This window comes from Eulemur rufifrons, chromosome 3, assembly GCF_041146395.1.
Source record: "Eulemur rufifrons isolate Redbay chromosome 3, OSU_ERuf_1, whole genome shotgun sequence".
NCBI lineage: Eukaryota > Metazoa > Chordata > Mammalia > Primates > Lemuridae > Eulemur > Eulemur rufifrons.
Window position 1 is genome coordinate 26,653,440 of NC_090985.1, and position 25,925 is coordinate 26,679,364.

Consider the following 25,925-nt stretch of genomic DNA (forward strand, 5'->3'; position numbering starts at 1 on the left):
CTGTCTGTGGCAGGGAGGCGCTGGGCACACACACCACACGAACCCGCCCTGTGTGCCCACGCAGGCACCTATGACAGCCCACACCCGCAGTGGTGCCAGCACTGGCTCCTGCTGTGAGCAGCCTCCAGCCCAGGACTCCTTTTGCCCCATGGGTCAGGCCCTCCCCTTCAGCTTGCAGGTACCAGTGACCACCTGACAAATGGGGAAACCAAGGCTCAGAGAGGACATGAAACTCATCCCATGGCCCCAGGGTAGAGCCTCAGTGCAAAGCCGAGGCCAGCATGCTCTCTGGGGGCCCCCGGGGAGGGGACAGCTCCCTCCCATCATCCCGAGGCCCAGCTCATATCTGCCTGACTAGTGCTCAGCCTGTGGCCACTGTCCTCAGAGCCCACCCACACAGAGGGTCACCAGCTTGGGAGTCTGGCCTGCTTCCTCTCTTGGCTCCCCCACTGAGAGGTGTGTGACTTTGGGCATATCCCCCAACCTCTCTGTGCCTCAGTTTGCTCATCTGCAGGGTGGGTTCACTGGAAGGCTGTCCTTCACGGAGCTGCCCTTGGTGCTCTCCTGTGATCCGGAGGGACATTCCCCTTTCCAAGAGGCCTTGCCCGAGTCCCCAGAGCACTGCTGCTCTGCCAGGCACCCACAGGGGCTCTGAGAGGACACAGAGCTCCCCAGGACTCCACACTCAGGCTTGTGCTGTGGGTGCCAGCACCCGAGAGGACAGTTCCCCAGCAGGGTGCTTGGGACACTCGGGATTGTGTGGAGGAAGAAATCCCGCAGGACTTCTTAGAGCCTTTATTCCTCCACAGACCCAGGATCTCCGAGCAGGCTGGGCATTTCAAAGTGCTGTGACACCAGGGACCAGCAATGAGGGTGCCTCACAGAGCCCCACCTGGGCCACAGCAGGCTGGGCCATCCCATGTCCCCGGTTTCCCGGCTCTGAGCATCGGAGAGCCTGGGCCTGCACGACTCCTGTTCGTCTGTGTGGCTGTGACCACCTCTCTGAGCTGAAGCCTCGTCGGCAAAATGAAACTCAAAGGCCCAGGCAGTGGCTCTGCAGGGCAGGCAGGCAGGCCTCGCTGGCTGCAACGGTCCTGACCCTCGGGCCTGGCCACCTCCCCCTACCCAGCCTGCGTGTCCCCATGCTCATCACAGCCATGATAACAGTGGCTTGAGGGTGGAAGATTAGCTCATGGCTGCAGGCGTCGGCCACGGTCACAACAGCCAAGACCCAGCCAGACACCCAGCCCCGTGGGTGGCAGGGAGGCACCAGCCTCAGCGAGGAGAACCCCCTTAGCAGGCACCACCGGGCACCCAGCCATGGCACCTTCACCACTGCCCTACAGACCCCTCACCAGCCCTGGCCAGCCCTGCCGATGCCTCAGAGCCACCTTCCCAGGCAGGGCAGGAAAGGGCCTGCGTCCCACCATGTGTCCTGGGAGCTGGGCATCAGAGCCCAGCATGTGGGCACCCAGAGAGCCTGCACCGCCCACCTTGAGACTTGGCCAGCTCCCAGGAAAGAGAGACAGAGCCCTCAAAACCAGATGACCCGAGGGAAACCCCTGTTCTCCCAGGCATCCGGGACACAGGCCCCCCTGGGAGGGACCAGAAACCTACGTGCACTTTCTGAAGGGCCTCGGCTCAGAGCAGTCCTTCCAGCCTTGGCCTGCGCCCAGCCCTGCTCCATCTGATGCCCTCCCTGCAGCCCCTCGGGGACTCTGGGCATTGCTGTGGGTGCCCAGCAGGGGCAGGCGGGAGGGCGGGCCACAGACAGCAGGCCGGCAAGCAGACTGGGCTGGGTGCAGCACTGGACGCTCCCAGCCCTCCCAGCCCCACCCCCAGCACACACACACCAGGAGCTGCCACCTAACAGCTGGAGCTGCGGGGTGGATCTGGGGGTGGAGGGAGCCCTGAGGAGCTGGTGTCTACCCGACCAGCCACAGGGCCCCCAAGGACAGCCCCAGGGCCGGGAATTGTGCCCTATTTGGCAGTGCTGTCCCGGCCATTCACACGGGTATGACGGATGCTGCGGCTCCCAGGCCTCCTCCCACAGGGCCGGCTGAGGACTCTGGAAGGCAGCTGCTGGGCAGCACCTTGGGGACCGGGAGGCCTTGGGCTGCACTTCCTTCACATTGAGGCCCTGGGTCTCCGCAGGGAACCCGCCGACCAGTGGCCCCTACCCTCCACAAGCAAATACCCAACAGGACACTCAGATGAGTAAGGAAAACAGGTCAGGGGGCAGGAGGGTTACAGGCAGGGGAGGGTGGGGTGTTTTACAACCTTGTCTCTAAGCTTCCACTCCTTCATCCACTCAACAAAAGCTAGCTGGCTGCAAGGCACCCTGCTTGGGGCAGCGGGAAGGACCTTTTCATTCTAGTTCCAGCACCCACTGAGTTCCCGCCATATCCCAAGCACTGTGCAAGCGCTAGTTTCACTCTCCTCCCCAGGACGCTGGAAGCCCTGGGGCGGAGTCAGGGTACAGAGAGCCTGCTCAGGCCAGACGCTGTGTGGGCAGGGGGCTAACTTATTGTTTTTCTTAGTTGAGATAAAATTCACATAACATGAAATTCACCATTTTAACCATATTAAAGTGCACAATTCGGTGTTTTTTAGTATATTCACAGTGCTGTGTAATCATAACCACTTCTAATTCTGGAATAGTCCCGTCATCCCAAAAAAGAAACCCCAGATCCATCAGCAGTCACGCCCCTCCCCAACCCCAGCCCCTGGCAACCACCCATCTGCCTCTGTCTCCGTGGATCGGCCTGTTCTGGACATTTCACGCGAATGGAATCGTGCGCTATGTGGCCTTCTGCGTAGGCCCTTCCACTTAGCGTGGTATCTTCAAGGCTCACCCATGGTGTAGCCCATGTTGGCGCTTCATTCTCCCTGGTTGGCTAATATTCCACTGCATGGATATGCCACATTTAGTTTGATGGACATTTGGGTCATTTCCAGGTCTGTTTTGATTATACTCTCAGGGACTGAGCCAGGGGGCTGTGCTGGACGTCGCCGGGGAGGGAGTGTTACGTTTCACAAATATCCACAGCATCTGTTCTGCTGAGACCCCGTGGGGTACTGCGGTGTTGGAGGTTTAAATCCTACCTGCAGGGCCCTCATGGAGTCCTGACCATGCACCCACGTGTGTGAGGAAGTCAGAGGAGTGAGGAGGGCAGGAGGGGGGCCAGGGCTCCAGGCTCCTGAGGAGTCCAGGCAGCAGTGTGGGCAGGGGCGACACAGGTGTGCAGAATCTGGGGCCCCTTCCTGGCCTGTGCTGGTCACTGAGGGAGGATGCTAGGCAGGTCATGGAGGGAGGGAGGTCCCAGTGGCCAGGCGGGGTGGAGAGGGTCCCAAACTGATACCCTGAGGGCCCAGCCCACTGCCCTGGGGGAAGCCCAGAGGTGAAGGCGGCATCCGAGAGGGGCTTTCAACAAGGGGAAAGATTTATCGAAAGCGTTTCTTCAAGTTAAAAACACGACCCTAACACATACAGTGAACACAAGTCAAAGATTTATTTAATTCGTTTGGTCAGAACGGGCAGGAGACGAAACTGGCTCAGAGGAGAATTCCCGGGCTGTTTACAGCCTGAGAGAGACAGCGCCCGCTGGATTGAGCTGGGAAAGATGAGACAGAGCTGGGGACGTCCCGCGGGGCAATGCAGCCGTCGTGTGGGCACCTTCTCCACCAGACGACATCCGCCTGCACCTCCACCCAACATCCACATCCACACATGACCTCACTGAGTCTGCACGCAGTGGGTACAGACGTCCGCGAGACTTGTCTTAGCAGAGCCAACAGAGCGAGTGGAGGGAGCTGGGCGTCCCAGGCAGGCTTGGAGGCCCGGAGGCAGGAAGGCCAGCGGAAGGCCAGCTGAGGACTCCGGGGAACTGCTGCCCTGGAAGGCAGGCTCCTCCGGCTCCGCAGAATGGCTGCAGGGCGTGGACAGTCTCCACAGTCCTGCATCCAGGCGGAGAAAATGGAAAGCCCCCAGAACCCCAGGCCGTGGGTGGCTGACAGGTTAGATGGTGGCACCAGGGCGCAGATGCTTGGAGCCCCTGCCCCAGCATGGGGCCGCTGAGGGTGACCAGGAATGTCGGGAGCATCTGCCCAGAGCCAGCCCCACCCGGCATCTTGGGTACCCTCACCTCTGCCCCCTACTTGGTAACATCTAAGGTCAGATCATGGTGCCCACATCACTCAGTAGCCTAAAACCCTCACCACCCTTACGGCCTCACTCAACCTGCTCCCCCCCGACCTCTGCCTTCCTTCTACTCCCCACTCCTCTGCCCCAGCCTGCTGCCTCCCAGCTGTTCCTGCCACTTGGCAAGCGTGGTGCTGCCTCCAGGCTTTGCACTGGCTGTGCCCATGGCCTCTGTCCCTTCATCCATCCTCCTAGGTTCAGTGCCTGCCAACACCCCACCCACCATCCTGCACCCATGCTGCCGGCTTCCTCGGTCTCCCCTCTTGCATCAGCTCCCTGGCCCCTCCCCCACAGAGCAGAAATTCATAGCCCCACCCGAGTTTGCCTTGGTTCTCAATAGGCCCGCACACAGTAGGTGCCCAGTAGATGTCTGAATGCATTTACCTGTCCTGTGAGAGGGAGGCAGGGCAGAGATGACCATCCCCAGCTGACAGGTGAGGGCGCTGAGGCCCAGGCAGGCCTGGCCCGGATCCTGCAGCCAGTGAGGGTGAGAGAGAACCCGCTGGCAGGCCAGTTCCTTCCCACCTGAGCCCTCCCAGGGCCTGGGGGCCAGTTCAGCAAGACAGTGATCAGGGCACCTCATGGGTGGACCCAAGGTCACTGCTTGGATCGTCTTAGGGAAAACAGGCTCCAACTTCAGGGATCCAGGAGGGCCTGCAGGAAGGAGGGTCTGCGGGTGCCCTAACCAAAATCGCCCAGGGAGCCCCCAAGGAAGACAGGACATGCCCAAGCACCCAGAAAGAACTATGGGTCACTTCTGCATGGGGGCTGCACAACCAGGAGTGGGGCATGCAGGACCCGAGGGCCCCAGGGTCCTTACCCAGCCACGTTGCTCCCACAGGAGGCCAGGGTCCAAAATGGTGCCAGGCAGTCCCAGCCCTGCAGTGGTCAGGGAGGTCTTGCCTATTCCTCTGGGCAGCCCCACACCCAATTGCTGGTGACTTGTCTGTCCACCCTTATGGTCATGGACAGCAGATGGGGTGTTGACTGATCCATGCTGGGTCTCCAGCCGCAGGCACAGGGCCAGGACTGTTGGTTAAAGTTTGTGGAATGAAGATTTCTACCATTTTAAATTACTTCTCAAATGCTCCCAGCAACGTAGCAAGCTGGTGCTCAATGAGCTCGGCCACTGGCAGTGATAGTAATTCTCACCCTATGGGCAGTTGTCCAGGGAGCAGCAGGGAGCTCAGGCTGGGACAAGCCCATTCAGGGCTGCAGCACCTTCCTCCATGCCAGACCCAAGGCTGCCTCCTCCTGGAGGCCCTCCAGGGTCCCCAAGGATGGAGTACCCCACCCTTCCACAAAGACAGTGCACAGTGGTCCCGGGTCCACTCACAAGGTGTCCTGGACACTGACCTGTTGTCCCCTTCTAAGCAACAGCACCGGGGGTGCTCTCCAGACATCACTGCCCTGTGCAGGCCCTGCCATTCTCCTCGCAGGCCTGACTCCTTGGTCCCTCCCAGAGGGGACCATCCCCACCCTCCTGCTGATGTGCTCAGGAGGCCTCAGGGATGCCCTGTCACCATGGGGTCACCTACCTAGGACCCCTCCTGGCTCCACACTGTCTATCCAAGTCACTCAAGTCCCACCTTCATGGAGGCCCACTCCCCAGCCCACACTTACTGAGCACCGACTGGATGCCACGGCAGCACCCTGTCCACGGGAGCTTGTGAGGGAGGAAAGCGCAGCTCCTGGCATGACAACGAATCTGGCCACAGCAACCCGGTGGTGGACCTCATGGGGGCCAGAGTCCTGAGGACCCCAACTCCCTCAACAGCACAAGGGAGAAAGAGGCCCTCAGCTGCTGGGGAGCCCCTGGACCCTCCAACGCAATAAATACCTCCCATATGCGACCCAGTTTCTACCCCCGGACCCCCCCCCAGAGGGGGAAGGGCCGAGAGGGTCCTATCTTGTCCTACACCATCAGTAAAGCACAATATGACACTGTTCAATGTCATTTCATGACAACAGGGCCACTGTCTGTGTGAAGTGTGCACACTCTGCCCGCGTCTGCGTGGCTTCTCTCCGGGTACTCTGGCATCCCAGAGATGTGCACATGTGGCTCACTGGCATGTCCGCGTTGTCCCGGAGTGAGTGTGTATGTGACGTGCCCTGCCATGAGCTGGCGTCCTATCGTCCCAGGGCTGGTACCCACCTTGCACCCGCCACCCGCCACCCGCCACCCCGAACTGGCATAAGCAGATGGGAAAAGGAATGAATAAATACAAATTATTGTCAAAGCATACAATAATCATAAAAGTGTTTGAAAGCGCTCAGCGACCCCACCACATGTGGGTTGTTTTTGAATTCCGTGGTAGGAGGTGCTCCTGACAATTTGCACTTTGCAGACACTTATTCCTTCATGTAGCCACGACAACCACCGTCATCTGTTCAACTCACTGTTCATCAAAAGTTGGGCAACTAGCGTACTTGTTCTTATTAGTCTTTCTTAAATGTATGTATAGCTCACATTTATTTCAGTGTTCAATGTGAGAAGTGTTTTGGGTCTTTATTTACAAGTTTGGTGATGTTTCTGTGACCAGGAATATGCCGTAAGAACTACTTAACTCTTATTTATATCAATTAGCCCGTGGTCAAATTGGTTTCATTATACGTTTCAATTAAGGTCACGGTTTCCAAGAACCTGTCGATGACGCTGAGGACCTACTACACCCAGGAAAAGGGCCTGGGGTTCCTCCCCAGGCTCTGGACTCTCAGACCAAGTGCTCCCCCGACGCCCCTCGGTGCTCCCCCCATTTCCTTTCCGCAGTCCGTTCTGAGGCTGCACGTTCCCAGCACGTTCTGTTCTAAATAGTATCTTGTGACAAGGCAGGATGGAGATGCTGATGTGGCTCAGACTTGGGGTCACCCTGGCTCTACCTGGGTGACCTTGGGGAGGTAGCTGATCCTAACTCCTGTCATTCCCTCTGAAAATAGGGGTACCCACCCCCAGGGCTGCTGTGAGGCTGGACCACAGAGCAGTGTGCCTGGTGCACTTGGGACCAGCCGGTGACCCTCCTGGGACACGTGTGGCTGCCTGTTTTTACTGACCTATGCCTCTGGATCGTCTACCCTGCCCCCCCACTGGCTTGGCTGGCTGGCCAGGCCCCCAACAGACGCGCCTCCGCCACCAGTGGACCTCGGCAGCCCCGGTTCTCACGCTCACTTCCTCACTGGGAGGGGGCTGGGGGGACACTCGCCAGGCCCAGAAACCCCAACAAGCTCTCAGGGAGGGCTCTGCCCCTGAGGACTGCAAGCCAGAGCCTTCCAAAGGGGAGAGGGGGGGAAGAAAGGGAGGGGAAGGGAGGGAAGGGAAGGGGGCAGGGGGAGAAACAGCGATGAGAGAGGGGAGCAGGAGAGATGTGGGAGGTGGGGGAGGGAGGAAGCACCCGGGCTGGGGGGCTGCTCTGTGGCCTCCCCTGGCTGGCCGGGACAGGGCTTTCTCGCCCCTAGGCCCACCCGACTCCTGAAGGCAGGAGGCTTGCGCAGGCACGAGGCAGCCAAGAACACAGGACACAAGGCTCCACTGGGGCCAAAGTTCCTCCTAGGGCCAGGCAGGCCCAGCTGGCAGTGTCCGTGGGAACAGCCCCAGGCCCTGCGGCCACACTCAGGCCAGTCAGCGGGCACTGGGGCTGCCACAAATGCCAGGGCAGCTGGACACGTCCCAGGGGGCAGAAGCCAGAGCCCCGGAGCCTGCTCTAGGCATGTCTAGGCCTACAGGTTGATCTGGGGGGCCCTGAGGGAACCCTAAGGGAGGGGCCAGAGAGCTGGGGGAGGTGGGGGTGGGGGCCTGCAGGCCCACAACCACCCCTGCTGGCACAATCCATGCCCCCAGACCCTGCCTCCTGCTGGCTGGGTCAGCCTGACCCCACACCCTGCACTCACATACCCACCTCTCCCAGTGGCCGCCAAAGCTCCCTGAGCCCCACCCTCTTCCTGCACCCCTCCCCCACCTCTGCCCCCAGCCCCACCCACGGTGGTTTGTGTAAGGTCAGAGGAGGTGGGGGGGCAGGGCCTGGAGCCGGAGGAGTGGCCCTGACATCACCCAGGCCACCCTGGCTAAAGCCTCCTCTGGGGTCCCTAGGGCAGGGGTAACTGGCAGGGTGGATGGACAGATGGACACTCCACAACTGCCTTAGTCCATGCTCCAGCCCACACCCCAGTGGCCCCCAGAATGCCCAGCTGCTCCCCAGGCTCCCTGCCCCCCACGCTCCAGCCCGGGACTCCACAGCATAGACCCCCAGCTACTGGCTGTCCTCACAGGCCCAGGCCCCTTGGGACAGCCCTTCCGGTGACTTCCTGCCAGGGAGGCGGGGGAGGGGTCAACAGACCTCCAGATGGCTTCCTGCGGCTGGGCAGCGTGGGAATGGCCCAGCTGGCGGGAGCAGGGCAAGGCCTGCAGCACCCACTGCAGACAGAGCCCCGCCTGCCTGGGCCTCCGGCACCCCAGAGAGAGGCCCGGATGCCCTCATCCACAGAGGAGACACTGAAGCATGGACAGGCAAGTCACACCACTGGCCAACAGCAGGGCCTCCTGTCAACTAATCAGACACAGCACCCCCAGGCCCCCACACCTGCAGGCTCCTGTCTGGCCTCATCTGTGAAGGACAGGACAAAAGCTGCCCTGGGCCACTCTGTGGGACTCGACGTACACCAAGGCCCCCACCTTCCATCCCAGCACCGCTACTTCCCAACTGTGCCACCTGAGCAGGTGCCAGCCTCAGACACCAGCTTCCCCGACAACAGCTGCCACAGGTCACCTTGAGGATTAAGGAGGTACCCTGGGAAAGTTCCGCTGCTGTCCCAGAAGAGCACCAGGACAGTGCTGCTGTGGGTGATGCTGCTCCATCAGGCCCCGAACCCCCGGGAGCCTGCCTTCACCCAGCCTGCCCCTCCTGGAGCTTCATGCACCCCTCCCTCCAAAGCACGCCACCTCCTCCCAGAAGCCCACCCTACTTGGCAAGGGAGTCCCCTTCCTGCCTCCCCACGACCTGTCTTGGGGGCACATGCTCCAGGAAGGTGACTGCTGTCTCCCGTAAGTCCTCCTCTCCCATGGGACCCCCTGGAGTCAGGACCACCCTCTCTGCCTACTGCCATCTCCCATACGGGCCAGTGCAGGCCTGGGCAGCCCCCAAGAGGCCTGCAACCCCCACCACCCCACTACACAGCAGCCAAGACAGGAGCAATGAGGGTTGCGGGAACACAGGCTGGACACTGTCAACCCTCTCACCCAGCCCAAGGTTCTGTGGATGGGCTGTAGTGAGTGAGCCTTCCCCAGCGCCCAGACGCACGTCCCTGGCTGTCCACAGCCTCGTTTATAAGAGCCCATCACAGGGTTGGGAGGTGGCCAGTTAATAAACAAGGGCCCATCCAGACCTAGAGCCCAGGGCCCAAGGGTGCCATCGGGAAGCGGCCCACAGTTCACGCTAAGGGGAGTTTCAAGTGAGACGCAGAACACACGCAGTCCGTCCTGCTCTTGTGAAATTAAGCATATGCCCAGAAGCCCAGCGCCAAAGCAGTTACGGGTTTCCTGGGCTATGTGAATTACTATAACAAACATCGCCAAATCTACGATTAAAACCTTAACTGCATCGTACGCATGCTGCCCCTCCCCTACCAGGGCTCCTAGGGGGGCCGGGCAGTGCTGCCACTGCAGGTCATCAACCTGCCCCAAGAGCACAGCCCTGGCAGATAGGGAAACTGAGGCACCCATGGATGGCCCTTGCTGAGGTCACGGGCCTGGGAGAGAGTAAAGGATGTGCCTGCCATGATCCAGTGCGTCCGTGGCAGCCGTGGGATCAGAAGCAGGTAGCCTGGCTCGGGTGGCTGGGGCTCGGCCATCAAGGCTGCCAGATTTTCTCCTGATCCCCCGTTCCGTCTGCTGCGGGGTCCAGTGGTCTCCTCCAAGCTCCCCATTCTCCAGATGAGAACACTGAGGCCCAGGGATGGCAGGGGCAGGGCCAGGGTCATCCACAGAGGCTTGGCAGAGCTGGGGCCATGCCTTGTGGCTCCCTAGGGCCCTGTGGAGGGGACAGGGAGGTCACTGTGGGAAGGGACAGCCGGGAGCCCCGGGCACCCCCTGAGCTCCGTATGACAATTCCCAGCAGATGGGCCTCTGGGCAGCTGGCCAGAAAGAAGCAAAGCCCAGGAGGAAGGACCTCAGCAGCTGACCCCGGATGGGGAGATTAAAGGAGACAAAATGTTTGCCTTGGCAGGGGGCCCAGGTCAAGCTGAAGGAGAGGGGGAGACAGTGTTCCAGGCACCAGTAGAAGATGGCAGGGCAGGGGCACCAGGAGGAAGGGGCATCCTCTCAGGGGTGGGGACAGAGCAGACAGGCAGGTGAAGCCACTGTGTACAGCAAAGGCAGTGACGGAGACCTGGGGCAGGTGGGCAGGAGCTCTGGCGGGTGGCAGGGAGTCCTCCGAACCCTCCCAAGCCTCTTCCAGGAAGCCTGAGTCACAGGGGCTGGGGGATGGGGGGCAGGGCCAGGAGAGCGGCTGGGAGCGCCAGTCCCATGGGAAGGGGATGGGGACGGGGACAGGGATGGGGCAGGGCCGTCCATCACCTCCTCCAGCTGGGCCAGCCCTGGCTTCGGGGTCTCCGAGGCGGGTGAGGACGAGGCTGTGGGAACAGGCTCCTGCAGCTCCCAGGAGGGGGTGGGGTGGCATGGCTGGAGACAGTGGGTCCAGCCCTTTCTGCAGAAGGGGAAACTGAGGCCCAGGAGGAGAAGAGCCTCCAGACAACCTGTCACCAACTACAGAGTCCCCTGGGCAGCCCAGGCCTGGACACCAATGAAACTGAGGCAAGAGTCTCCCCAGCCAGACCTCAGCACCCTCACCCCGATTTCCTTAGCTCGGGAGCCCTGTTCTAGCACCTTAGCCCTCAGCCATGGGCCAAGGCCCCCCGACCCCCAGTGGTTTGAGCATTGCTCTGGAGCCTCCACTCCCAGGACCACACACAGGGAACTGCGATCCCACAGGCTCCACTCCATCCCACTTCCCCTGCTCTAGAACATTCCACAGCCCCTGCCACCCCCTCCCCCAGAATCAGAGTCAGGGACTCAAACAACAGCCTGCTGTAGCCTAGGGGCTCCCAACCTCCCATCTGCCCACATCAGTAATGGGGGCTCCTGTGGGGGTCAGAATCTCCCAGTGGGTGTGCACCTCAAACAGCACCAAGCCAGCAAGGGTGCTTCGCCAATTTACAGCCACAGACCGGGTCGGCCTCTCGTTTGCAGGTGCTGAATGGAGACGCAGGGGGCTTATGCCCATCCCCAAGGGTCACCCAGCAGGAGATTCAGGCCCTGACCCACCTTCCAAACCCAGCCCCACTCAGCCTCTCACCCAGCAAACAACTCCCGAGCACCTGCTACGGGCCAAGCCCCAGGGCTCAAGGCACAGTGGCACTCTTCCCTGCCGCCCCAACCCCACATCCTCCAGGACCAAGGGCTCCAGCCCCGCATCTCCAGGCAGGCCACCTCCTTCCCTGCTCGGCCTGCACTGACCATCCAAGTCCCACACCCAGGACTCATCCACGCACAGCCGGGCTCTCAGCAGACACATAATAAAGGCCTGGCAGACCCAGCACACAGAGGCAGTTAGTGGCAGAAGACCCGCGAATGGGGACAGGAGGGGTAGGTCCAAGTTCTGGGTGACTTTTTCCCAGACCCCCTTCCAGCTCAGACAGGGAAAGACAGCATACTCCCATGCCAGCCGTCCTGAAAGACCACTGCCTTTGAGAGACAGGGACACTGGTCCCAAGAAGGCTGGAACTGAGGCAGTGTCCTTGCATCCAGACACCCATCCCACCACCTGCCTTGCGGGGGTTTGTGGGGGACAATGCACTGGCTCCCTGGGCTCCTAAACGAGGCTTGAGCCAGGGAGGCCACTCGCCTAGCATGGGGCAGCCAGGCGGCAAAACAGTCATTGTACCGTGCTTGTGGCTGGAGCCCGGCGTGGCAGAGGCACTTCCTGGCAAGACCCCTTCCCTCTCCCACCCAACTCCGACCCGGGACAGGCCTCACAGGGACCAACCAAGACGGGGTCAGGAAGGGCCTGGCACACCCCAGCAATCACCGTCCCCTGAGCCCCAGCTTCCTTGTCGTCAAACAGAGCTCTCACCCCTGCCTCCCAGAGCTGTGTGGCCGAAGACACTCTGGCCCCTGGGGAAGTAGCCGGGGCCGCATTCAACGCAAGCCGACCTGTGCTTATCCCTTGAGCCTATAGGAGCCCTTCCAGCCTGAGTCTTCTGCGAGAAAGCAGCAGGGACGGAGAAGCCAAACTTGGGCCCTCGGGACACCCACCAGCACACCTGGCACGGGAGCACAGTCCAGTCTTGCCCCAGCCCGTCCTGGGCCACCCTCTGGCCTGCAACCCCACTTCCTGGGCCTTCCTGGCCTGTGCATCAGCAGAAGTGATCTCTACTGCAAGTGTGTGAGCCTCTGGTGTGTCTGCGCCCACTTGGCTGCCAGCTCCGTGGGGGCACATCAGAGCCAGACATGCAGTAGGGGCTCAAGTCTTGCTGGCTCGGTGAGAAAAGAATGCTGGACTCGCTACCTGAAGCCATCCAGCCCCCAGCAGGAGAACACACGTGTGATCCAGCTGATGCCCAGCCCCATCATGGACCCCCTGATCCTGAACGCCCGGCACTCCACGGATTTCAAACAGTCCAGGCTCTCCGAGGACGGGCTGCACAGGGAAGGGAAGCCCATCAACCTCTCTCACCGGGAAGACATAGCTTACGTGAACGCATTCCACATCACCTGGTGACCCTAGAACAGCCCACCCCACTGAGGACCACCTCCCGGATGACCAGAACCCTCCCCCGCCCATTTACTGACCCTGCCCCAAAGAGGAGGCACAGCCGGTATTCAAATTCCCGCTCTTCTGCTCTTCTCCCGGCAGAGTGACCCTGGGCACATCACTGTAACCCTAGGGCCCTCCCTGGCTGTAGGACAGGGTGATAATACTAATACCCCAGAGGCATTAATCCTCATCTTGAGTTAGAATGAATCAAGTGCTAAACATGAGTTAATCATAGCCATGGTTAGTGGTACCCGTGGCCATTTCTGATTGTGCTGCGATCACCAGGCCCTGCGGAACACCCACCTTCACATGGCACCCGGTTACGCAGTCACAGGGGGCAGGGGCTACACGCCTGCTTCCCTCAAGCTGACAGCAGAGTGGGTTCTGGGGCAGGGCCAGGCCAAGGTGGGCGAGGGCAGGCAGCCCCGGACGTCCCAGCCACGAAGGCCCATGGGGGCAACGACGACGACTACACTACATTCCTTCAGCTCCTTCCAGAAGCATGAGCCCCGACACGGGACACCCAGGTCTGGGGCAGATGGCTGGAGAAGAGCCGGGCACAGGAGGGCCCACGTGTGCTAGGCTGTGGGGGAGGGCTGGGGCACCAAAGTGGGTGGGTGTGCAGACGCTGGTGCCCCAGCCCCCCTCCCCAGCTCTAGGAGGAAAGTACACCTGCGTGCCCACCTTCACGCAGGGGCTCAGCTCTGGGCCACATGGTCACGTCAGTTGGTCAGCAGAGCTCTGGTCCCTCAGTTCCGCTTCAGCCCCAGGAGACTGCCCCTGAGGCAACTGGGACAGTGTGCAACATGCCTGGAAGAGGAGTGGTGGCTTCCTTAGGGGTCCTTAGGGCCACACCCCCAACCTGGGAAGAACAGCCTCTGATAGGTTTCTGTGTTGTCTCCTGTACAACAGCCTCAGCCCAGCTCAAAGGGGTAAAGTGAGGTTCTCAGGGTCTTGACCTCACGTGCCCCCTGGGTGGGAGACACACACATCCCCTGTGCCAGGCAAACTCCTATGGAGCCTTCAGAACCCATGAGCCCTGTCACTTCCTTCAGCCCTCCACCCACACTGGCAGGGCCACAGCCAGTGGTATCCCCATCCTCCTCTAGCTCCACTGCTGAGTGTGGCACCAGGCTGTGGCCGGCAGGACCCTCTGCCCTCCCCTGGGGACCCCTCACGGAGGGAGCACCCCACCCACCCCAGGCTCGCCCCCGGAAGCCGGCCTGATTGGCAGGGGCAGGCAGGCTCCAGACATGCACGCCACCACTCCTCCACCCCCCCAGCACTCACCCTCGCCACAGCCCTGTCCAAAATGCAGGACCTCCACCCGCAGCCCGCATCCACTCCCCACCCAACTCTGAAACAGTGGGAGAGGGCGGGGCCGATCAGCCCTTGCACCTGCCCAGGCCCTGCCCGGTGGTCCTCCGGGTCTGGTCCAGGTGGGAAGGAGGGACAGAAGATCATGTTTACCCCACACCACCTGAGCAGTGTTCACCCTTGTGACTGATCCTCACACTTGGCCTGCCAGGTAGACCTATCACTGCTCCCATTTTACAGATGCAGAAACCGAGGGGTGAGATGTTAAGTACATGGCAAGAAACTGAGAACACAGGCCCTCCTACCTCTACCCCAGCCTCGCCCTGCTGCACTTGCAGACGCTGGGAAAAGCCACCGTGGGCAGGGAGAGGTGCCAGGGACCAAAGGAAGCGGCTGGCTGCAGTGGAGGCGGGGAGACACAAAGCAGTGCTCGAGGTGCGGCAGCTAAGAAAGTGCCCTGGGCTGGTCTGAGAAGGCACCGTGTAGCAGGTGGCCCAGCAGCTGGCAGGGAGGGTGTGGTGAGAGGTGAGCCAAGGTACATCATCTGCTTACAGCCTGCTGTCAGGCTTGGGTCCTTGGGGAACAAAGGCAAACCCAAGGTCTTGGGGAAAATAACCACTGCTCTCTGCCAGCCCCAGCCCCAGGAGCTCCCAGCTTGGCCCCTCTGGCCAAATGCCACCTGGACAGCAGCCCGGTGTGCTTTCCAATTACCCCACCCTTTCACCAGGTTCTGCCCCAGTGAATGCCTCCCCAAGCTGCATCATCCCCATGTGGATGTGAGTCTCCAGGGAGGTCACCTGCATGTGCCCTGCACATCTGCCAACACCCTCCCCTCCCCGCCAGTGGTCAGCAGGAGGGCTCACACCAGCCTGCACCCCATCTCAGGCCGACTGGGTACGCCTCTTCCCAAGTCCACAGACAGGGAAGTCAAGCTGGTAGCCTGGGAGTATTTACACCACAGAAATTGGCTAATGCTCCAAGTCAGGGTTTTGTTAAGCATTTACCATAAGCCCCTGCCTGGTGATCTCATGTCACCCACCCATAGTGACACCAAGACTCTCTCACCATCTAAATGGCCTGCTTATCTGGGAAAGAAGCCCACCCGTCCAGCTATCCTCCTGCCTACCAAGCCTAGGCCACTGACTGCACTGGCCAGCCACCCTCACCACGTCCTGTGCTGGCACTGAGGACACAGGGGACCAGCTGAGGCCCCCAGCCTCATTGCAGTGGTCAGGAAAGACACCCTGGAGTAGGGCAAAGGCAAGGAGGAACCAGTGGGCCTGGAGAGCCCCTCTCTTCACCACCTGCGTGTTCTCCCACCACACTGACCGCCTGTGGGGCCCTGTCCACGAGCTGCCCTGCTCCACCAGCCAAGGGGGTAGTGGGTCTGGGCACACCATCACCCACCTCCAAGTCCAGCACCGGGCCTGCCACAGAGGGAGTGCTTGGAAAACACTCACTGCTGGGGTGTTAGAGGGTGGCCACCTCCCCAAGGGGGCATTTGGGAGCAGCCCAGGAATTCCCATGGGGTCAGGACAGCCTTTCCTCCTTAACACGTGCAGCCAGGGTGGCAGTGGGGAGACCCCCAAAGACAGGCTCAGTTCATGCCACAGGTTCTGTGCCATTTAGTCCTCACAGCAGCCTGCAGGGCGGGCCAACCAGCACCCATTTCACAGATGGGAAAACCAAGGCTCTTGTTAGGCTTGTAGGCTGAGGGGCTGCACCTGCCTCCACCGTCTGTGCCTCGGCCCCTCATCTGAGAAATGGGTTTAATCCTCGTGGGAGGATCGAGGAGGCCCGTGAAGCATGGTCCTGCACAGAGCTGCCAAGACCTCACGGTTTGGGCAAGGCCTGTGTCCACGGACCTCCGTCAGGTGTACAGCGCTCCCCCTCTACACACCCACTGCTCCAGCCTGAGAGCAGAGCCCCCATGGAGTCCACACGCTACAGTGACACCTGACACATGATGGTGAATCGTGTGTGCTGACCCCAGAGCCCGCAGGCAGAGAGAGAAGGTGCAGCACATGCCTGTCTGCCAGAGCTCGGGGTGCCCGGCACTGACCAGCCGCGAGGACCTCAGACCTGCTATCAAAGAAGGGCACAGAAGCCTCCCGTCTGGCCTGCAGGGTCGCCAAGCTCCACCAGGGAAGCACCAGACCAGCATGGAGCTGGGCATGCCAACCCCAACTCTGCCGGCCACCAGCTGCCCAGGAGATCCCCCCCAGGCCTGTCAGGAGTCAGCTGTTTAACTCCCCCAGCCCCTGGGACAGGGCTGCTGACCCGGTTCTACAGGCTACTGCCTGGAGGCGTGAGGCCCCGCCCCCGCTTCCAACACTCGCGTGGGTCGCAGCCAGGACTCAGACTCGGTGACATCCACGGACTTCCACGTCCTGCCTGGGAGGCAGAGAAGCTTGTGAGGTTCCATCCCCCCACAACCGTGTAGATGAGGAAACTGAGCAGTGAATGGGGGCAGAGCCAGATACTGGGCGGGACCTTGGGACCTTGGGAAGGATGAACTCGGAGTAGGGTGTATTCCGCGCCCCCAGAAAACGGAGCGGAGTCCCCTCTTCCAGCCAGGGCTGTCCTGTTGCTCGCCTGGGGAAACGGCAGGCAGCGTCCCCAAGCGCAGCCTCCTCGGGCACGTGGCACGTGGCAGCCACCCAGCCCGCGGTCACGCAGGAGCGGCCGCCAGGCGCAGGGTCCCGGGACGCGCGGGCAGGGAGGGAGGCGGCGGCGGGCCCTCCCGCCTGCGCGGCCCCGAAGCCGCGCCCAGCAGGCCCGCGCGGACGGCCCCCCACGCGCCTGCACAAAGCGCCGCGCGCCCCCGCCCTAAGCGGGCGCGGAGGAGACTGACCTGGCGGTCCGGGCGGCGCCGGCACGACGGGCGGAGGGCTCGGGACGCGCGCGCGCGCCCTCGTGCACAGGCGCGGCCGCGGCTCCTCCGGCTCGGGGCGCGCGCCCGGCCCCGGGTCACGTGGGGGCACGGCCCAATGGGAGCGCTGCCCACGCCCGCGGCCCCTCCGGGCGGGAGAAGCCGGCGACAGCCGTGGGGACGGCCTCAGGGTCTGATCTTGGCCTCTCAGTTTGGGGCCTACGGCCGGCGGGCGTTGTAAGGCCGGTTTTGGAACCCGAGTGAGGATGAACAGGGCGGGATGTGCCCGCGGCTGAGTTCAGAAGGTTCACGAAACTTCTGGAGTCTTCAGTCTCCCCGTGTGTCTATTGAGGCTGAGACCCACGCCACAGGAGGACTTGCTGGGAGATGGGGCAACGAGATAGCAGCCACCCGGCCCAGGGCCTTGGGGTCAGATCGGGTTTGAGGTCCCTGGGCCTCCTCTGTTAAATGGCAAGATCGTGGGCGAGATCGTGGGTGTCCAGGGCCGGCCCACACTCGGGGGTGCCTCAGCTCGCCTCCACTGCTCCGCGCTGCACGGCCCCGCCCAGGTGAGGGTGGCTTTTCAGCCCCCAGCCAGCCCCTGGGGACATCTCCAAAGGTTCCCTTGGGGACCAATGAGGGTGTCCCCTTCTGGACCAGCCCTTCATAGGGAGACTGTGGCTCAAGTTAGTGGGAAGACTGGTGGTTGTGTGTGCAAGAGGCCCAGGACAGAGGGGAACAGAGAGGCAAGCTGGGGTCTATCACGGTCCTCACCCACCTGGCCCAGTTCCCCCATGCCAGTCCCTGGACCCTTGGCCCAGCCAAATGTCCACCTGCTCCTGTCCTGCCTCCACTTCCCCAGGAGGATGCTCTTCTATCCACCCACTCGCAGCAGCCAGAGGGACGGGCAGGCAGGAGTGAAGGCCAGAATCCCAGGGTACCACCTCACCAGTGAAGACCAGTGACCCAAACCTGTCTCAAAGCCACCTGGCCGTGCTCCCCACACTCCCCCTACCCCTTGATACCCCCCCCCCGCTGCCTCAGCCTCTCTGCAAAACACCTACAAGCTGTTCCTCCAACATGCCAGATTCCTTCCCAACTTGGGGCCTCTGCACTTAGTGTCCTGCCTGGAAACTCACCCCAGACTATCCCAGTGGCTCCATCCTTCCCAGCACGTGCTCCCTGTCAGCTGCTGCCTCCTCTGAGAGCTTAGTCTCTGCTGGCCAACCCCTGGCTCAGCCCTGCTGTGCTCTGAGCTCTGCCAGAAAGTCCCCCAGGCAGTTACAACACTGATCATGGTCCAGACAGGAACCTCGTCTGGCTTGTCCCCAGCTGTGTCCCCAGCACAGCAGATGCATGCTAAATTGTGGATGGGCGGGGCGGGGGAATGTCCAGAGGCCCCTGATTCCTTCCTGAGCGGCAGCAGGGTTGGGTAGCGGGTGGCTCAGAAGTGATCCTGTTTTACAGAGGAGAAAATGGGGCATGGAGGTGATGGACGAGCCTGGAGGAGGCGGAGTCAGAACCCAGGCCTGGTCCCCTGAATCATCCCTGGGATTGGGTATGTTCCATAGAAAGGACCCCACCCCCCCTCCAACCTGCCCCCAGTCATTGGACCTGCCACCCTGGAGGCACGGCAGGGAGGAGGCCCCCAGCTAGGGGGGCGTACAGGAGGATTCAGGCAGTGGTGGGGCCCAGGATTAGCAGCTTAGGTCCAAGGAGGACAAAGAGGAGGTCAGTGCTAAGTGGATTTCCCGAAAGCCACCTCCAGTGCAGCAGGCCCTGGCCCAGGACACGGCAGGGCCACACAGGAGGGGCCAGGGCTGGGGGATTGAGATCCAGCCATGGAGGGCAGCAGGTGGGCTAATGGCACCAGCAGCAGCTTTTGTGCCGCCCTCACTGGGCCACACACTGTCGCCTCTCCTTGCCTCAGTTTCCTCATCCATAAGTGGGCTCATAGTAACAGTTCCAGTCTCAAAAGGCTGTTGTGAAGATGGTGCTTATCAACTGCTGGGTGGTTTCTGCCTGACACAGAGCAAGTGCTCAGTAAATATTCTTTATGACTCTCCTTCCAGAATCTTCCTCAAGCCCTGAACGCCGAATGTGAGCAAAAGAAAAAAGGGCTTGTCATTTAGTTTTGTTAGGTAAAACCAAAAGCCAGGTACAAGAGTGTAGGTGTAGAATGAGAAGAACTTCGGGAATGATGGTCTGGTGGCCATGCTCCCTAATTTCAGCTGCAGTGTCAGTGGCCCGTTCTGAGCAAGCTTGGACCCCCCTTACCCCGACAGCGCCCACCCGCAGGTGTGCACTGGGCCTTGACGGCAGGACTGAGCACCCCAGGCCAGCCCTCACCAGTGCAGAAAGGGAGCCAGGTTCACACTGCCTCCTGGCCTGCAGGCAGGCATCCTAGGGACACCTGGCACACTTCCCAGGAGTTCCTGAAACCAGCCGCGACCTCCATGACACACCTGCACGTTGGCTCCCTCATCTGGGATCAGCCCAGATAAACCACCTGTGCCCACGTCCCCATCTCAGGCTCCACTATCCGGGGCACCAAAGTAAGCAGCTGTGCCCCAGATAGGAAGAAAAAACAGGACTCCAGGGAAGCAGGGACTTGGAGGGATGTGCGGACGGTCCCTTTCGTTTCTCTCATTCCCAGGTTTTCAATAATGTGACCTCGCTACTGTAATGACAAACCATTGTGTATTACTTACGCGTGGGTTACTTATGCTGTGAAATGTGCTCTGTGTGTCTGTGGTCAGGAGTTCCGAGCGGCTGGGCTGGGTGCTTCTGGCTCAGGTCCCTCGTGAGGTGTGGTCAGGTGGCCAGGGTTGCTGTCCTCTGGGGCCTGGCTGGGCCTGGGGCAGCCGCTTCCATGCCGGCCCGCTGTCACGCTGGCCAGGCAGTGCAGGGTGTCAGCTGCGCCCTCGGTGCCTCCCCTGGTGAGCTCCCCCGTGGGGCTGCATGAGTGTCCTGACAGCATGGGGGCTTACCACCGAAGAGACACGTGTGTGATCTGGCCTCAGAAGTCACACAGCACCACTTGGCCTGGGCAGGGCAGCTGGGTAGCTGCCTGGGCCTGAGCCTGTGCAGGCTGTGACCGTGTGGCAAGGCAGCTGCAGGATGAGCTCAGGCCCTGGGGTCCGGGGAGGGGGAAGTCTTCCCCCCAGTGCTAGGGTGGGGGTGGGCAGTGCCTAAGCCCAGGTTTCTGAGGCCGCCAGTGGAGCAGGGTGTGGGAGCTCAGCAGGGCACTGAGCTGGAGGCCCTGTGGCGTGGTGGGCCCACGTAAGCCTGGAAGCTTAGGCTGTGCCCCCTCTTGCAGCCCCTTGCTGGCTTAGGACGCCCCTGGCTCCCACTGCCCCATGTATTTGACAAACTTTTACTGAGCACTTACTTGTGCCAGGCTGCCCTGGGGGACCCAGATTCGGGCCGGGAGGGATCTGGGGGAGGCAAGCCCTGGGCATCTGTACCTGAAGGAAGACCTGTAGGCCAAGCAGACTGCGTCAGGGAAGATTCAGGAACATGCTCCTGCGTGTGCAAAGGCTGGGGGTGGAGTGTCCAGGGTGCTCAGCAAACAGGAGGGCATCTGGGGTAGGAGCAGGCAGGAGGAGTCAGCAGAGCCCCATGGTTGGGTACTCGGGTCCCAGGCAAGAGCTGGGGTATCACTAGGGACACAGGGCCTCCCTATGTGTCCCCATGGCCAGGTATGTCCCCGAACCCAGCCCTGCTGGCCTCTCAGCCCCATCTGGCACCCACCATTGCACCTGGTGACCCCCAGCTCCTGGAAGACCCCATGGATGAGCACTCCCACCAGTGAAGAGCTGGGACACCCACACTGCTGGCGTTATCATCGAAGCCTCCCAGGAGGGTTGGAGCCGGAAGGCTGGGGTGGCAGCTCTGGCCCGGCTGGGAGCAGGCATTGGGCACGCCACGCGGGCGCCCCCTCGTGGTGCCTGTGAGCAGGGCTGCTGCACCGGGGTGAGACCTGGGCAGTGGGTCACCGGGGCCCTGCCCTCTGGCCCTGCCCTGGGCAGAGTTTAATGCTCTGCATCCCCATTGCGAATCCTTGATAGTTTTGAATAAGACACCTGCATTTTCATCTTGCACTGGGCCTGGAAATTACGTAGCTGATCCTGCCTGTGGGCCCCACCCGGCCCTGATCTCATCTGGGGGAGCCAGAGGAGATGCTGTGAACGTGCCGGCACCTGGGCCCCGCAGGACCCTGTTCAGGACGAGAGGCAAAGCACAGGCCTAGGGCTGGCTCCTCGCCCCCTACCACCCTCCTGCTGAGGGAGGGAGGAAGGGATGGGCACATGTGCCACCAGAACAGGACGTGCCACTGGCGCAAGCACCCACCAGCACCTGTCAGCCCTCTGCACAGCCCTGGACAGGGCCCTTATCGCAATCCTTTGAGGGTGAGCATGTTAACGACTTGACCCAGGGTCTCCCATACGAGGCACAGCCAAGGGGGGGCCCTCCGATGTGTCTGAGAGGCTGTGCCCCCTCCTGTGGGCCCATCGAGGCAGGGTCTGGCTCAGTCTTCTCTGCACCCTGGGGTCCATCAGGGCCGGCCTAGAGTGGAAGGTAGAGAGGGACAGGGTAGAACCGTGCTCCTGTCTGTCCCAGGAGCAGGGTCTTGGGATGATAGCCCCAAGGGTGGCAGGGGACTCGGGGCCTCGGAGCAGGCCTGGCTGCTGGCCAGCGTCAGGGAACTGGCCCAGCTGCCACTCTCCGCATGTCTGTCCACAGTGACCATGGCCCTGGGAGAGGCCTCCTTGGCACCTGGCGGGGGCCTGGGGGCCAGGACTGCTCCAGATATCCACCAGTCCTTCTCCCCTCCCCTGGAGGGACAGCCCGGTCCAAGTGTTGCCCCACCCACCTGCCAGCCACCAAGGCCCACAGCAAGACCCCACTCCCCCACTCCCTGGTGCAGCCCGCAGGCTGGGGGCCACAGCAGGCATTGAAAGGGTCATTGTACCCCTCACTGAAGTTGGGGGCATGACCCCTGTGGGAAGAGGGAAGGGAGCCTCCAGAGGAGCAAACATCTGTGCTGCTCCCCAAAGAGTGAGTGGGGGTTAGGGCTCATCCAGGAGAGGCTCTGGGGGCAGGAGGGGGCTGGTGGGGGGCTCCAAGGTGGAGGCAGAGGGTGCAGTCAGGACCACCAGTACGTTGGGAGTGGCAGGTCATTCTAAAGGAAGACCATCGGCTGTGTCTCAGCAAGCCCTCCCCTCCAGTCTGCAGAGGGGGAGCCCCTGGAGGGCTGGGGAGAGTGGGGAGCCGCCTTCCACCTGGGTTCAGGGCACTCCGGCCCTTCCAGAGGCCCCAGGTTTTGGGGGGCCATCTGCACCCTTGGCAGAGGTACTGACAGAAGGGTTCCATCCCGGCCACCCCCATTCTCCTGGGGCCCCTCTTAGACCCTGGGAAGCCCACAGGACTCAGAGACCGCAACAAAACCAGGAAAACAACCCTGACATTGAAGTTCCCAGTCCTCAATCCAAGAACAATTTGGGGAATTTGTGATGAGGCCAAACAAAAAAAAAAAAAAATTGAGATTAGGTTGTTTTCTCCTGTTCTCCCAGATTAGATAAATGTCCCTCAACTGGGGAGGAGAGTAGGGTGGGGAGGGAGGAGAAAGAGGGAGGGAGGGAAGGAAAGGGGGAGAGAGAGGGAGGAGGAAGGGGGGAGGGGAAGAAGAAGAGAAGGGAAGGCCTAATGGGAGGGGTGGGGGAGGGGTGGGGGAGGGAGTGAGAGGGGGCTGTCCCTCCTCCCTGCCCAGATGAGGCTGGAAGTGGGAGTGGCCGGGGTCCAGGACATCTGGTGAGCAGAGCAGGGCCAGCTGCTTGGGGCTGGAAGGTGAGCGGGCCCCCAGCCCCTGGCAGACCCAAGAGAGGGCGGGCAGCTGGCCAGCCCTGGGATTGAGAGGAGTCTGGTGGGGGCAGAGGGCAGCCCAGGCGACCCCACCCTGAGGTTGTGGGGCCCCAACGCTGAGCTGATGCTGCCCAAGATGTGGTAGGTGCAGGCCAAGGAAGCCTGCGGTGACTGAAGGTCCCCGACCCTCTCTGGCATGGGACAGGCCGCAGCGACCCATGGACTCCAGGAGGCACTGCTGGCCTCCCAAGCCTGAAGATGCCTTGTGCTCCCCACTTGCATGTGCGCCCGTCCTCTGCACTGGCCCAGGGCACCTGGGGCCTGGGACATCCATGTGCTGTCCCATCTCCCTCATCCCCACCAGCAGGCACTCAGAGTTGGGAGCTGAGTGAGGCCAGGGAGGAGCCAGACCCAGGCCAGCGAGGCCTCAGCACCTATGGGCAGTGGCCACCAGGGGGAAGCATCCTCCCTCCCTCTCTCTCTCTCTCTCTCTTCTCTCTCACTCTCTCTCACACCCACCGCCCCCGCCCCCCAGGGATGCTGACCTCCCCCAAGGGAGCCTGTTTGGGTGGGCTGAACCTTCATTCCCAGCAAGCCACTGTTGCTGAAAACATGGCCTGGCAAGTAGTGAGTTCTCCATCATCAGGGTATCCAAGCATTCATCAGCAGACACGTGCTGAATCACTACGATGTTCTAAACCAGAGGGTGCAAACTGCAGACTTTTCACCAGAGCTGGACTTCCGCACCATTCACGAGTTTGTGTCATTTACCAGGAGAGTCCATGTGGCATTCACTTACCAGCTTCCTGGGCTGGAGAAGTGGCCACCCTTGGCTGGGCTCACACGTCCCCCAACCCCCGCAGTCGTCCCAGGCCCCATCTGCAAGTGATGACAGGGCCCTGGGAGGAGGCAGGCCACAGACCCTGCCCTCCAGGAGTGACAGACTCACAGGGTCTGGGTGACAAGAGCTGGGGGCTTTGCAGGATGCTGTAGGCCACCAAGAGTGGGAAGAGCATCGTGGGCAGAGAACAGCACCTGCAAAGTCACAGAGGTGCAGAAGCACACGGCAGGTTGGGAACATGCAGGCATCCTGGCCCCGCACAGTGCGGTGGCACCACCAGGAGTGGGGCACCTGGTGAGGTGTGTCCAGATGGCCTAGGCCTCAAATGCCACACTGGGGTGCTCAGGCTTTGCCCTCTGGGGCTCCTGGAGGGGGCACATTCGTCATGGTCGTGGGGTTGCAGCTGGCATCTACCCAGACACATCGTGTGCCAGGCCCTGGGCCAAACACATCTTCTGCCGTCTCTTTATCCACGTTTGCCAGGGAGGGAACCAAGCCTCAGGGAGGGGAGGAGCCCACCAAAGCCAAACAGCAAAGGCGCAGGAGCTGGCCGGCACAGCCAGGACCCCCGACGCCCGTGTCTTGGCCACCGCCTGCCCGGTGTTGAGGATGCTCTCGGGCTCGTGCTTTCCGAGGGGCTGGAGCCAGAGCAAGGGTGACGGCCCAAGGGAGTGAGGAACCAGCGAAGCCAGAATGGGATGCTGCGGGTGGGGGGACTCCCACGTTTCTAGTAGGATGTAGAGAAGGACGGTCAAAAGTGGATTCCGATCCCAGCAAGGCAGCGAGCCCCTGCCCATGGAGGGTAGCCAGCCTCTCTGGGGACGCCTCCCTTGGGAGATGGCAGAGATTTCCCCGCTGGAGGGGAGAACAGCCTGCCGTCCCGGGTACGGCAGCATCTGAAACTCCTTTTGGGGAATTTTCTTTGGAGCCACTTTACAAGGCACAGGAAGAACCCAGCATGACCCAGCCCCACCTGGCTTGTGTCCAAACACGGTGTTTTGCCATGGGCACCCTCACCTCACTACCAGCCGGCGGGGAGGAGTTGCCTGCTAGGGTAGACAGACCCCCCCCCCAACGTGGGGCTGGCCCCATCCCCGACCCCTGGGCCCCGGGAGCATGTGAGCCGCACTGGCTGGGGAGGCAGAGCCGCCAAGCGTGGTGTTCATCACACGTTTTACATTGTTTAGCGACAGATTTCTTCTTGCAAACAAAACCCAAGTTGCAGCTCTAGTTTGTTCATGCATTCGGCAAGCATCCGTCGAACACCTGCTGCGTGCCAGTCCTGTGCTAGGGCCCGGCAGTCCCAGATGCGTCCTCCAGCCATGTCGGTGGGGGGTGCGAGGGCAGCCGGTTCCTCTACTTGTGGAACACCCCCCCCGCCGCCTGAGGCAAGGATTCGAGACATCCCGGGTTCCCAGGCTGAGACACGAGGTGTGGTGGGAGTAACTGCAGAAAGTGGTCTACGGAGTGAGGGAGCTGGACGGCTGGCACCTAGGTATCTGCCTGGAAGAGCTGAAAGCCAAACTGGAACGTGAGCCTGCAGAGCAGCATGGCTCGCAATGACCAAACAAGGAAACGCCAAACCTCCGTCTACCAGGAGTGGGTGGACAGGTGAACCAAATGTGGTCTGTCCCTACAGTGGAATAGTACTCAGCCATGAAAAGGAACTGGGTCCTGACACGTGCTTCCGCGTGACAGAGCCTTGAGAATACTGTGCTAAGTGGAAGAAGCCAGACACGGACGGCCATATGTTGTATGATTCCATTTATATGAAATGTCTGGAATAGGCTCCGGGTCAGGCCCCCGCACCACGCATGGCCACCGCCAGCCATGGCCTTTGGAGTATGAGCAGCAGAATGCTGATGTCTGATTCTCCCACTCTTCCCACCACAGTGGACCCTGAAGCCTCCTGTGGAGACAGCGGTGGCTTCGTGCAGGAGTGGAACCTCTGTCACTTGGGGTCCCCAGGCCACCAAGGAGCAAGAGCTCCACCCCACTGACCTGCAGTGGACATGTGGCATGAGA